Source organism: Sus scrofa, chromosome 6 (assembly GCF_054392235.1).
Source record: "Sus scrofa isolate SSC_HxYL_T2T_F1_AM1 chromosome 6, Sscrofa_HxYL_maternal_Yorkshire_Landrace_v2.0, whole genome shotgun sequence".
In the NCBI taxonomy this organism is placed as follows: Eukaryota; Metazoa; Chordata; class Mammalia; order Artiodactyla; family Suidae; genus Sus; species Sus scrofa.
The window spans coordinates 53,090,104-53,104,330 of NC_139388.1; the positions used below are offsets into that span (position 1 = coordinate 53,090,104).

At 46.7% G+C, this 14,227-nt stretch overlaps 1 long non-coding RNA gene across 2 annotated transcripts in view; it reads left to right on the forward strand.

Moving 5' to 3' along the window:
- LOC110260991 (uncharacterized) overlaps nt 1-13,899 on the forward strand; it is a 45,278-nt gene extending 31,379 nt beyond the window's left edge. Inside the window, exon 3 of one of the 2 annotated variants that reach the window (XR_014805083.1) lies at nt 13,063-13,196. This is a non-coding gene — a long non-coding RNA (uncharacterized LOC110260991). Of the gene's footprint in view, nt 1-13,062 lie in introns of both variants that reach the window. The other variant, XR_002344661.2, reaches the window with a different exon arrangement.
- Nucleotides 13,900-14,227: the final 328 nt, after the last annotated feature.

The window sequence follows — 14,227 nt, forward strand, 5'->3', positions numbered from 1 at the left end:
AAGGGAGAGGCATGATATATTTAAATAATGAAAAGAGAAAACCTGTAACTAAGACTACTCTACCAGCATACCTTTCATTCAGATTTGATGGAGAGTTCAAAAGTTTCACAGACAAGCAAAAGTTGAAAGAGTTCAGCACCGCAAAAGCAATTTTACAAGAAATTGTTTTGTTTTCATTTTTTAGGTTCGGAAATCTTTATTAAAATGAAAAAACCAAAATGGCTATAAAATGACACAGCTAAAATTTAAAGTTAGACCTGTATTCTCTGAATCTCAAATTCATAAACATGCTCCTCCTGAGGGGTAAATATTAAGTCTATGTATTACCTGGATATGTCCCCTCATACATCAATGATCAGAGACCCTCTTTTCTTTCTTTCTTTCTTTCTTTCTTTCTTTCTTTCTTTCTTTCTTTCTTTCTTTCTTTCTTTCTTTCTTTCTTTCTTTCTTTCTTTCTTTCTTTCTTTCTTTTTTTCTTTCTTCTTCTTTCTTTCCTTCCTTCCTTCCTTCCTTCCTTCCTTCCTTCCTTCCTTCCTTCCTTCTTTCTTTGTTTTTTAGGGCCACATGTGTGCCATATGGAAGTTTCCAAGGTAGGGGTCCAATCAGAGCTGTAGCTGCCAGCCTACAGCAATGTGGCATCCGAGAGCTGCATCTGAGACCTACACCACAGCTTATGGCAATGCTGGATCCTTAACCCACTGAGTGAGGCCAGGGATCCAACCCACATCCTCATGGGTACTAGTTGGGTTCGTTACCTGTGACAGGAACTCCCTATTCTCATTTCAGTATGTTCACAAGTTGGTCTTTATGCCCAGTTTATCCTGACACAGGAGAATCTCCAGCTATGAAATTCATCCCCCTCTTCCCCTCAGTTTTACAGATCTGTTTCACCCATGTTTCGACATATACACAGGAAGTAAATTATCATATTCCCACAACCTTTTACCACATCTACTAGTGGCAGAGAACTCCAAATACCTCCCCTTCCCATGGCTATATTTGTCACAGTACATGATTAAGATACTGAACAGGTCTAGTTACACTGTCACAAATATATCTACAGCTCTCAAAATTATCTGCATTCTATTGGGATCACTTGCAACTACAGGTAAATTAAATACTCTGGAAAATAATTCAGAGTAAATAATTCCCTATCATGAAATCTGTGAATATTACTGCATTGCTAATCATTGGTGATGCCTCCTTTCTAAATTGAAAATCACCTCTACCTATGGCTTAATCATATTTCTTTTCTGCTTTCTCTCTTTTTTAAAAAAATTGAAATATATATGGTTTACAATATTACATTAGTTTTGGGTATATACTAGTCATTCAATATTTATATAGATTATACTCCATTTAAAGTTATTATAAAATAGTAATTATATTTCCCTGTGCTATAGAATATACCTTGTTGCTTCTTTATTTTTTAAAATTTTACTACAGTTGATTTACAATGTTCTGTCAATTTCTGTTGTACAGCAAGGTGACCAAGTCATACATATATATACATTCTTTTTCTCATATTATCTTCCATCATGTTCCATCACAAGTGACTGGGTATAGTTCCCTGTGCTATACAGCAGGACCTCATTGCTTATACACTCTAAATACAAGAGTTTGCATATACTAACTCCAAACTCCCAGTCCATCTCACTCCCTTCTCCTCCCCCTCCCCCTTGACAACCACAAGTCTGTTCTCCATGTTCATGAGTTTGTTTTATTTTTTGGTAGATAGGTTCATTTGTGCCATATATTAGATTCCAGATGTAAGTGATATCATGTAGTATTTGTCTTTCTCTTTCTGACTTACTTCACTTAGTATGGGAATCCCTAGTTCTATCCATGTTGCTGCAACAACAACAGCAACTGAAGTTCCTGTTCGACCCCTGGCCTGGGAACTTCCATATGCCACAGGTATGGCCCTAAAAAGATAAATAAATAAATAAATTAATTAATTCAACTTTTCATTCATTTACCATCTTCCCACTCATTTATCCATTGATCCATCCACATCCAGTGATTCTTCTCTCCATTTGTCCATCCACCCAGCTGAAGTTTTTTATGGCTGAGTAGCATTCCATTGTGTATATACACCACATCATCTTTATCTATTCATCTGTTAATGGATAATTTGTTCACTTGACTATCTTGGCTATTGTAAACAATGCTGCTATGAACATTAGTGTGTGTGTATCTTTTCAAATTAGTGTTTTCATTTTCTTTGGAATGCATACCAGGAGTTTTGCGAGGTCACAGAATATAGTGTCAACATGCAAAAGTCAAATATATCCTTGTATACAGCAATGAAAAATTGAAATCTTAAAAATTTTAAAATACTATTTGAGTTGCATCAAGAAAATGAAGTACTCTGTTCTAAATATGACAAAATCTGAAACTGCATGGAAGCCCATTTCTGAGTTCTATTGCTGTTTTCTCTCCATAAGGGCCCAGTTTATTGCTCCATTCCTTCCTTCCCTTTTTCTTCTGAAGTTGGACAAGGTGACCAGATCCCAACCTCTCCTCTCCTAAAAAAACTCAGAACTCATTGAGAGGGCTAGACAAGGAAGACATGAAATGAATCAATCAGCATGGAATTTCTTGATAAGCATGACATGGAGAGAGGAGAAAAGGATGTTTAGAAAGACCAAAGCCAGAAAAATGGATGAAAGTAAGAATTGAATGGGAGGATGTATGATTGAATGAAGGAAAGAAGAATGAATCAATGGGAGGATGGATAGATTAAGAGCTGGGTGGATGGACAAATGGAGAGAAGAATCACTGGATGTGGATGGATCAATGGATAAATGAGTGGGAAGATGGTAAATGAATGAAAAGTTGAATTAATTAATTAATTTATTTATTTATCTTTTTAGGGCCATACCTGTGGCATATGGAAGTTCCCAGGCCAGGGGTCGAACAGGAACTTCAGCTGCGGGCTTATGCCACAGCCACAGCAATGCCAGATCCAAGACACATCTGCAACCTACACCACAGCTTTGGGCAAGGGCAAAATCTTAACCCACTGAGTGAGGTCAGGGATTGGACCCACATCCTCACAGACACTATGTTGGGTTCTTAACCAGCTGAGCCACAAGGGGAACATCAAAAGTTAAATTTATTAGTGAATGGAAGGATGAATAAGTAAATTTACTGAAAGGTGGATGAGAAGATGTAACGATGGAAGAAAGAGCGGCTGGCGGGTTAAATGGATGCATAGTAGCAAGGAGAGATTGATGAATGTATCAGAGGACAAAGAATAAAAAAAGTGGATGCTATTGGGAGTGTACACAACTAGAGTTTGAAGTAATTTCCTGGTTGGATGTGAATAGATGAAAGAATACCTAAATGAAAGATCAGCTGAAGAAGGGAAGGCTGAATGAACAGCATTGGAGGAGGGAGAATTTTTTAAATTGGTGCATGGTTAGTTTGGGATGAATGGATGGATCTTTGCAAGTCTCTGTGAAGGTAGACGTGTATAGCTCCTAAAGATTTTCAGTTGAGGGGATGCTCAGTTAGGACCTCATAAAAGGAAGGGTGGTGTATCTGATAGTATCAGAGACTCCAAAAATAACAGTAACTTAAGTAAGATAACAGTTTATGTCTGATGTACTAGTCTGAGTGTAAGTAGTCAGAGGCTGATATGGCAGCTCCAGTGCCAAGAACCCTGGTTTATTCTGTCTTTAGCCCCACAATTTCCCAGGGTATTGCCCTGTTCCTCACAGTTGAAGGTGGCACTTCATGTCATGTATCTATATTCCTACCAGCGGGACGATGGGACACAGGAGCAGAAGGCACAACCTGGAAGTGGCAGACACCACTTTCTAGGTCACGTCCAGCTGCAAGGGAGGTTGGGAAATATAGTCTTTATTTTGGATGATCTTGAGCTCGGCTTAGATTTAGGTGTTAACCAAAGAAAGGAGGGGAGGGATGGATGTAAAGGAACAGCTAACAGTGTCTACCACAGGGACTGACTCGTGTTTGATAGGGAAACAAAAGGACAACACTGCAAAGAGCTGGGTTGATATTCAGCTAGTGCACTTGGCATTGTGCAAGTCTAGGCTGAGGAATGGGGTCCCAGTCAGATTCTCAGATGTGGCAGAGACAAATGCCTTTGGACATCTTGCTGCTTTTGTTCATGTGCTTCCATATGGTAAAGTCAAGAAGAGTTTCACCTCTCAGATCTCATGTAACCAGGAAGAAGGAACTGCCTTTGGCTGTGGGCCCTGGCTACAAAGATCCTAGGATTCATTGTCTTCGGTAACCCAAACACCTTCAGATTAAATTTCCTGGGAGTTGGATCCCCCTTGGGAGTTCGCCATGCTGTGGAGTTTATGTAACTCTAGTCCCCTTCTGAGCAGGTATTGAGTGCCAAGCTCATGAGGCTGTTCTCTTGTTTTTGTCCCATCAGCCTCCTCATTGCTCATGTCCACATCCTCCCACTTTGTCCTTTGAGAGCGCGTCCAAGGTCATAGAACACTCTAGGGTCAAGGGGAACGGGATCCAAGTTCTGCCTCTGCTACTTTCTTTGCGCACGTGCTCATTTCTTTGAGCTCCTGTTTCCATTTCTGAAACATGAAAATACCACTAACAGCACCTCCTTTGCAAAGTTGTTGTGGGGAGTAAATGTACTGAAAGCCAGCAACGTGGTACCGTGACTGTCAATCAACAAACCTATTCTCTAACCCAGGCTCCTCAGCCCTTCGACATCTGTTCTCAGGGAGGAATTTACTCTATAGGGGGTCAGGCTTAGGGCAGTTGGGCTAAGCATAGACTGGGGTTGATGGCAGATAGTGGCAGATGACAGTATGTGCTGTCAATTGGGTGCTGGACCGGCAGAAGAGGCAGGGAGAAGGAGGGTGAGGGGATTGCCCGATCCTGAGCCTCTTCTGTACGCAGTTCTGCGACAAGTTTTTTACTTTCGCACCCTCATGGATCTTCACATCGGTGGGGTCATCCCCATTTTACACAAGAACAGACTGAAACTCACCCGAGGAGGTCCCTGGGCTCTCAAGGGGCAGAGGTGGGATTAGCACGCTGATTTGCCCCTCCAAGAACTGTCTCCCACCAGTGACTTGCCTGGGGCTCCTTTTCTGGGGCTGCATTGTAGGGGCAGAGCTAAGGATGGGACGTGCTGGTGTGTATCAGGGAGGGCGTAGGAAATAGTGAGATGGTGAGTGGGGTAAGGAGATTCCCTGGTACTGAAGGGTTGGGAGGATGGAGTACTTTGTATTTTTCTCTGGTGTGTGGAGCAGTGATTTACAGAATGTTCAGGGGCAGCCTGGTGACCAAGAATCCCCAGGAAGGGGAGAGCAAAGCATTCTCTCCCATGCTGAAGCCCCAAACCAGTGAGGAGGGGAGCAGGCAGGCATCCTTCCTTCTGTCCTGAGTGGTCTCAGTTTTCAGAAACTGGGTATCCCTGGCCTCAGCCAGCTGGGTTGGATGGTCTCCCAAAGTTTCCATCATTACCCTATTTCCGTACTTCGCATCTTTTCCAGGGGCTGGGGTGGAGGTGGGGGGAGACCTCATGCCTGCCTGTCTCCCATGCTTCTCCACCAAGCCTCCCACCCCACTGGTCCTGTACTATTTCTTGTCTGGCCGAAACCAGGGGAGGGGGCCAGTTACCTGATCTCTCGCCACCCAATCCAGGAAGAATGGAGCTGGGAGAGGCATGACTGAGACCAGGTGGGTGGCCAGAGGCAAAAGCAGAGGGCTAAGAAGTGTGGGAAGGGAGAACCTGTTCTTTCCTGGCCTCCTCCTCATCCCTCACCTCCTTGAATTCCTAACAGTTACATAATCAGCTCCATTCTTGGGCAAGGAGCCTGGAGTGGGCGGAGGCGGGGGTGTGAAATCTGGGCAGAGAGTATGTGTAAGAAGTAAGAAAGCAGCAAGAGAAGGTCATTTCAGGGTGACCGAAAGCAAGGGACAGAAAGAGTGGCAGTGAGGGGGAGGCAGAGAGACAGCGCGAGATCCAAGGAGAGACAGAAAGAGGCAGTGTCAGAGAGACAGGCAAAGAGAGAAGTAGGCAGTCCTCTGGGAAGGGACCCCAAGAACAGGGAGAAGTCATCAGAGAAAGGCACAGGTAGAGGCAGAACCAGGGCGACGCGCACTCAGAGATCTGTCGACAGAGATAAAGACAGAGAGAGACCTATAGAGACCTCGAGAAGCGAGAGACAGATTTCCGAGGAGAGATACAGACAGAGACAGAAAGTCCCAGAGAGGGACAGAAAGACCCAAGTGAAGGAGAAACGCTCCAGCTAGGGAGTTGGTCAGAGACCTGCCCTGAGGCAGAAGGACAGCAGGGAGGAGAGAGCTAATCTAGTTGAAGGAGACCTGGCCAAGCCCACACAGTCAATATTTATCTAGGGTGTCTTAGGTGCCAAGGCCCTAACGGACTTGATCTCTTAATCCCCGTGATAAATCTCAGTGTCAATGACTCTGGCTAACACTTAGCCCCTGACCCTGTCCCCGGCTCGTTCTAAGTTCTTGGCACCTACCTTCCCCCGGGGCCCACAACAAGCCTATGTGGTAAGTGCAATGCCTGCCTCCATTCCACAGAGGGGGAGACGACGACATGCAGGGGGGTGAAGTCACTTCCCAAGGTCACCCGCTAGTAGCCAGGATGCCACACCTAGGCCATCTGGTTCTGGTCCATCATTTCAACACCTACATCATTTTAGCACTCCCGAGAGTGAGAGAGAGCTGGGGACTCTGCAGATGCCCCACACCCCCACCCCAAATTTGGAGACGTGAGGGTTCTTCACCTGGAGTCCAAAGATTGATGGTCACAGATGCCCTGCAATGATTGTGTAACGTGGCTATTGCGCCCACCTGGGGAAACTGTTCGCAAGGATTTTGCATCCCTGAAGATACAGTTTTCTTTCTTTCTTTCTTTCTTTCTTTCTTTCTTGCTTGCTTGCTTGCTTGCTTGCTTGCTTGCTTTCTTGCTTGCTTTCTTGCTTTCTTTGTAGGGCCACATCTGTGGCATATGGAAGTTCCCAGGCTAGGGGCTGAACTGGAGCTGCAGCTGCCAGCCTACACCACAGCCACAGCAACACCGGATCCTTAACCCACTGAGTGAGGCCAGGAATCGAACCCGCGTCCTCATGGTTACTCGTCGGGTTTGTTACCACTGAGTCACAACGGGAACTCCTGATTCAGCTTTTATTTATTCCACGCATGGTTGCTGCAAACCCTACCAGGTGCCTGGCACTGTCTTGGAGGATGGGGAATCCATGGAGAGCAATGCAGACGGTCACAATGATGAATAAATCAGTGAGGATCCCTGTCCTCGCGGAGCTGTTGCTTGGGTAGGAGGAGTCATTGTCAGAAGCATCGTCCGACAGTTCCTGGTTGGTCAAGCTTGCTCCCTTGGCCAGGAATACCGTCTCCCCACCTCTTCCCATAACTCTCAGAAGCCCCCTCCTCCAAGAAGTCCCCTCTGATCACCCAGCCTGAAGCAGCCCCCACTGGTCAGTATCCATCACAGTTCCTTGTTTAACCTGTTTCATGGTGTTTCTCACCAGCTGACATCATGTTATTTACTCAGTATGCTGCTTGCATTAAGTCTGTTAGAAGTTACCAATTCCATGATGGGAGGGACTTTGATTTTCTGGTTATCTGCCAGGGTCCCTGTGACCACATTAATAGGTCACACGAGCGCAGGAAAACTCTGTTGGCCAGTAATGACCCCTAACTCATGTATACGCTCCCTGAGGCAGATGTTCCAAGCTCCTCACATAACTCAGTTAATGTCCCAGTGACCCTTGGAGGAAGGGATTCTAGAGGGGGAAAGTAAGGACTGAGAGTTGAAGAAACTTGCTCAGACTCATGGTGCTGGGTGATGGCAGGGGTCATGATTGCAGCTCAGCACTTGTGGCTCAACCCTGTTCCTCACCCTGCTGGCCGGCGGGTCATCTGAGCCCATGCATTCTTGTCCTGCCGCCCACTCCCCCAGCCCTGATGTGATGGGGCTAGGCTCAGTGTTGTGACAAGATCAGATGCACCAGCCTCTACCGTTTTCTCATAGGCACCCGCGGGATTCTAAGTGATGGAGGTGACTGAGTGATAGCACGGAGAGGGGAGGTCAATGCCAAAATTTAACATGAGCCACATTTCCCCCAGGAATGAGAGGCCCAGCACACAGGGCCACAGGAAAAGGCAGCAGTGGAGAGTTCCCGCCGTGGCATCTTGGGAGTGCCGGGAGGCAGGTTCAATCCCCCACCCTACCCCTGGCACAGTGGGTTAAGGATCCAGCATTGCCACAGCTGTGGCTTAGGTTGCAACTGCAGCTTGGATCTGATCCCTGGCTTAGGAAATTCATATGCCCTGGAGTGGCCAAAACAAAAGGAAAAAAAAGAAAAAAAAGAGGCAGAAAGGAATGAGGGGAAGGCAGGGCAGAGTAAGCAGCCTGAGATGCTAATTTGAATCATTCCGGTGCCTCTGGGGCCTGGGGCTGTCCCAGTTGACCAGCACCCAGCCCTGGTTGATTTAGGGCTGAGAAAACACGGGCTTGACTGTCCCTCCTCCAGGGCAGGTGCCTCTCCTACTGGACTGTCTCAGTCTTTGCTGTGTCCCTGCCCCTGGAGATGCTGGTCAGCACATGTTTACTGAACGAGAACTTAATTAAAAAGAGAACAGACTACATCGGCAGTATTCTAAGGGAGAGGCCTGAGCTGGGGCTGGAGAAGTGTTGGGGGGTAAAGGCAGCTTCCTCCTCCTGGTCCCCTTCCTCCTCCTCCACCTCCTCTTCATTCTCCTCGCTGCTCCCTCTCCCCACCCCCCACCCCTTCACCCATGACTTGGCAGGACCTCTGATTGCATAACCTCTGGCTCATGCCTTTGACACTGTTCTTTTTTTTCTCTTTCTATCTTTTTGTTTTGCTTTTTAGGGCTGCATCCATAACATATGGAAGTTCCCAGGCTAGGGCTCGAATGGGAGCTGCAGGTGCAGACCCAGGCCATAACACGGGATCTGAGCTGCGTCCGCAGCCTATGCCACAGCCACAGCCACGTGTGATCCCAGCCATGTCTTAGACCTACACCAGAGCTTAAGGCAACTCCTGATCCTTAACCCAATGAGCGAGGCCAGGGATCAAGCGTCCTCATGGATGCTTGTTGGGCCTGTTACCACTGAGCCACAATGGGAACTCCCGACACTTTCTTTTTGAAGCGAAGCAAACACTAACTTGCCAAGGCTGGTCTCTTCCTCACCACACACAGATCTGGCCCTGGCAGGAGGGGAGCTGGTTCACCAGGGGTGGTGGGGTGGCTGGGCCGACAGCTCTGGCCAGATGCCCTGAGGTCCAAGCTGGTGGACCTGTGGACAGTATGTAGCTTGGGTCTGGAGCTGGTCACCCTGGCATTGGTACTCCCCCTGCTGGGCCAGGGGCTGCAACCGCAAGGCGGGGTTTAGGGGAGAAGGCCAGCACAGGCAGGTGGGGGGAGGAGCCCCAGATGCTGCAGCCCAGGCCCTTTCAGCCATACTCGACCTCAGACTCTTACTATTAGGCTCTCTCTCGCTCTCTTCTTTGTGTCTCTCACCTTCCCCGGCCCTCTCTTCCTCCCTCCCTCTCTTTGGGCAGGGTGAGGACAAAAAAACACTTCAGTGGGGCCTTAGGTTGTATAAAAAGAAAGCCTAAGACTTATTTAGCATCAGAAACACTTAAGCCAATGAGGAGGAAACATCTTGCGTAATAATATTTATCCCCTAGATATGACCCATCATAGTGGACAAGAAGCATCACCTCCCCCCAGGTGGGATGGTTATCTGCCTCCTTGAGTCAACCTCAGCTCAACAAAAAGAGCTGCTTGGAGGTGTTCTTTTAGGAGTACCCTCTGGCTCAGCGGGTTAAGGATCTGGCGTTGTCACTTCTGTGATGGGATTGACCCATGGCCTGGGAACTTCTGTATGCTGGAGGTATGGTTCCCTCCCCCCCAATAGGAGCTCTCTCTGTGGTGAAACAGGACCAGTGGTGGTCTCTGCAGCGCCAGGATGCAGGTTTAATTCCTGCCCGGTACAGTGGGTTAAAGGATTTGGCATTGCCACAGCTTCGCTGTAGGTTGAACCTGCTGCTTACCTCTGATCTCTGGCCTGGGCACTCCATAGGCAATGGAGCAGCCGAAATAGATAGATATAGAGAAAGAAAGAAGAGTTCCCATCATTGCACAGTGGAAACGAATCCGACTAGGAACCATGAGGTTGCAGGTTCGATCCCTGGCCTCACTCAGTGGGTTAAGGATCTGACGTTGCAGTGAGCTGTGGTATAGGTTGCAGATGCAGCTCGGATCTGGCATTGCTGTGGCTGTGGTGTAGGCCGGCAGCTGTAGCTCTGATTAGACCCCTAGCCTGGGAACCTCCATATGCTGCAGGTATGGCCCCCCAAAATACAAAAAGACAAAGAAAAAGATACAGAGAAAGGAAGGGAGAAGGAAAGAGAGAAAGAAAGGAAGAAAGGAAGAAAGAAGGAAAGAAGGAAAGACAGAAAGAAAGAAAGACAGAAAGAAAGAAAGAAAGAAAGAAAGAAAGAAAGAAAGAAAGAAAGAAAGAAAAGAAAGAAAAAGAAAATAGGAAAGGAAGGAAGGAAGGATGGAAGGAAAGAAAGATATTGAATAATACTCTCGAAACTGAGAAGAAATTTTGAGACCAAAAAAAGCGAGTGACTCCATAAAGTGTGATTATGAAGTTTTTTTGCAGATAACTTAGATCCGGGCAGAAAGGGTGGGACAGATGGAGGATCCAGAGGCATTCTTAGCTGTATCTGAGGTGCAGAAAGGGTGGTGGTGGTGGGGAGACTCAAAGGGGCCAAAGCCAAAAATAGAATCTGACTACCAAGTAAGTAGCATGTCCACACTGACTGGAACCAGGGTTTTTTCTCCCTCTGGGGTCTCATCACCATTAACCATCTTCTGCACCAGAAAAAAAGCACTCTCCCAGTTTTCATACCAGATGAAGGCAAAGATAGAAGTTGATAGAGAGCGCGCCTGGCTTGGGCATATTCCTGTGAACAGGCTGAAGCTCAATCACACAGAAAGGGGAGGAGGTGAGACTGTGAGCCTGAGAAGGAGCCGACAGAAAGGAGTCATGGCGCAGCCACACACAAAGAATCATCTAGATTTTTTCGGTGGTGAGGAAGCTCCTTGGGCAGGGAGAGGAGGGAGGAAAGAGAGAGAGAGGTTTGCTTTGCACCTCATTGTTACTGACCAGGGTTCTTGGACTCTTTTTATCAGTAGAAATTGATAAGAAGCCAGACGAGAAATTCAGGCAAGGCATTATAGGAACCTGCACTGCAGCAGGAGGCAGCAAAAAGAAGTAATAGGTTCCCAAGGTGGGTGGCAGTGATCTGGTCCCTTAAATGGGGTGAAGGTAGCAATGGACCCATGGATGGGGCTGGAGGGGTAGCTCAGGTGGTGCCCATGCCCTTGGTGGTGCTGTGTGCAGAGGTCATGCTCAGTCCAGTGCTTTTGCTTCTGGCTCCTCAGAAGTGGCAGTTGGGTTTGGGGCTTTTTGTATCTTGTTGTTCATAATTTGCCCTAACTGTGCCTGCACGCAGTTATTTTTAGTCCCTTGTTGTTTCTTTGTCGTCTGTTGCTCAAGGCGTTGTCTGTCCAGGTGCAAGCACAGCAAAGGGTCCCGGGTAACAGGTTCCAGGTCCCAGCCCCTCTCATCAGGATTAAGTCATTACCGTCCTTTACCAGGGTCCCTCCTGCATAATTCAAGCAACTGAGTTGTTCCTGGTCTATTCCCATTCCTCTTGCTGCAACCCCAGTAGAAGAAGGAAGGACCTAGAGTCCCAGAACAGACTTCTCTTCCCTGAAATCTGAACCTTGATTCTCCACAATAGAAAAAGAGGTCTCACTATCAGGATATTTATCACCATGAGTCATCAATATTAACAGGTCAAAGGGGAAAAGCCTTATGATCTTATTATGTGCCAGGCAGGGTTCCATGTCCTGGATAGACCACAGGAGCAACACCGATGCAGCTTCTGCTTCTGTGATGCTTGTAGCTTAGAGGAAGTAGACAATAAATGAATTAACGAGCAGATAAGGTGCTGGCTAGTGAATGTGCAACCAACCCACAAAACAGTGATAAAACTAGGAAGGCTACCTGACATAAATTGGTTCAAGGAAGGAGTCTTTGTCAAGAGGCCATTTAAGTAGGGATTTGGATGATGAAAAAGAAGCCAGGTGCTAAGTCCAAGGGGAAGAACATTGCAGGCAACAGGAACAGCAAGTGTAGCAGCCCTCAGGCTGGAAAGGGCATGGTGGGTCAGGAGACAGAAACAAGCCCCATGGGGTGGATGAGGGAAGAGATGACTCTGGAGAAGTGGGTGGACTCTGAAGTAGAGAGCCTTATGGACCATGTAAGGAGTTTGGGCTTGCATCTTTTACATCACTCCACTCAAAACCAAAATCCAGGCAGGGAGAATTTGATTGATCAAACCTGACTCATGTGACTCAGGGAAACTTGGATGGGACATCTTTTTTTTTTTTATTGTATGATTTTTATTTTATCCATTATAGTTGATTTACAGTGTTCTGTCAATTTCTACTGTACAGCAAAGCAACCCAGTCATATATATAGGACTTTCCTTTTTCTCACATTATCCTCCATCATGTTCCATCACAAGTGACCGGATATAGTTCCCTGTGCGATGCAGCATGATCTCATTGCTTATTGGATGGGGAATCTTGATTGACAGCTCCAACAATATTTCATCACTGGGGATAGCAAAATGCCCAGCATTAACTACCTGAAGAAGAGTGATGGAAGATGTGAGGGCAGAAAGAAAAGATATCCACTGCATGACCTCAGTGGCTTACAAGAGCCCCACCAAAATTTTTCCAGTGAGGGGGAAGAAAAAATATATATATATGTATATATATACACACACACATATATATATTCCTTAATAGTTGCAATTATTTGAAAATGAGTTCTATATGACTCTCTCTAGGTCTCTGTGATTCTGCCACCTCAACAGCTTTTGCATATTGTTTCTCACTCTGTCCAAGTGCCATTCCTCTCTTTCCTAACAACTCTCTCCTCTCTTGCATCAGATGCTTGGGAGAGGTTTGTGGCAGTCAGCTTTACTCCAGGACTGGGAGAAACAGCCACACCACACAGAAGAAAGACAACTGCTTCTCAGCATCAAGAACAGCAAGAACAGGAATTCCCGTCATGGCGCATCGGAAATGAATCTGACTAGGAACCATGAGGTTGCGGGTTCGATCCCTGGCTTTGCTCCGTGGGTTAAGGATCCAGCATTGCCATGAGCTATGGTGTAGGTCGCACACGTGGCTTGGATCAGGCGTTGCTGTGGCTGTGGCATAGGCCAGCAGCTACAGCTCCGATTGGACCCCTAACCTGGGAACCTCGGTATACTGCGGGTGTGGCCCCAGAAAGACAAAAAGACAAAAAAAAAAAAAAAAAAAAAAAGAACAGCAAGAACAGCAGCCCCTTGTCCTCCCTTTCCCTCCCAAGTATTTTCTTTTCTTTCTTTCTGTTTTTTTTTTTTTTTTTTTTTGGTCTTTTTTTGCTGCCTCTCAGCATATGAAGTTCCTGGGGCCAGGGATCTGATTCAAGCCATAGTCAAGACCTAAGCTGCAGCTGTGGCAATTCCAGATCCTTAACCTACTGCTGGGCCGGGGATAGAACCTGTGGCCCAGAATTCCCAAGAAGCCACCAGGCCCCTTGTACCACAGTGGAAACTCCTCCCTCCCAAGGGTTTTAAACTTGGCCGGTGGGAGGCAAGAATTGGGCACTGACATCTTAATGGGATGGAGTTTCCTTCTGGAGGAATGACAGTGAAAATATTTTGGAATAGATAGACTCGATGGTTACACAGTACTGTGGTTGTCCTGAATGCCATTGAAATGTACTCCTTAAAATGGTTACTGATTAATTTGATGATGTGTGAATTTTACCAAAAGAAAAAAAAGAAAGAAGAAAGAAAAAAAGCACAGCAGCACAGAGAGTCATTTAGTCCAGGAATAGTAGTGGGACCTTGTTTTGATCTCACTGGCTCGGGAGGATAAAATCAGAGGTAGGGAGATATTCTGGAGTCACACAGCACAGAGGTTGAGGGCTGCACTGGCCACTTCAGTTCAAGGAAGGAGGAGGAGGGCAGGGGTGCCGAGTGCAGATGTGGCCAAGGGAGGGAGGCAGGGATCCTGGGTAGGCTTGGATCTAAATCTTTCCTTCCTTTGGGGTCTCTGTGATCCT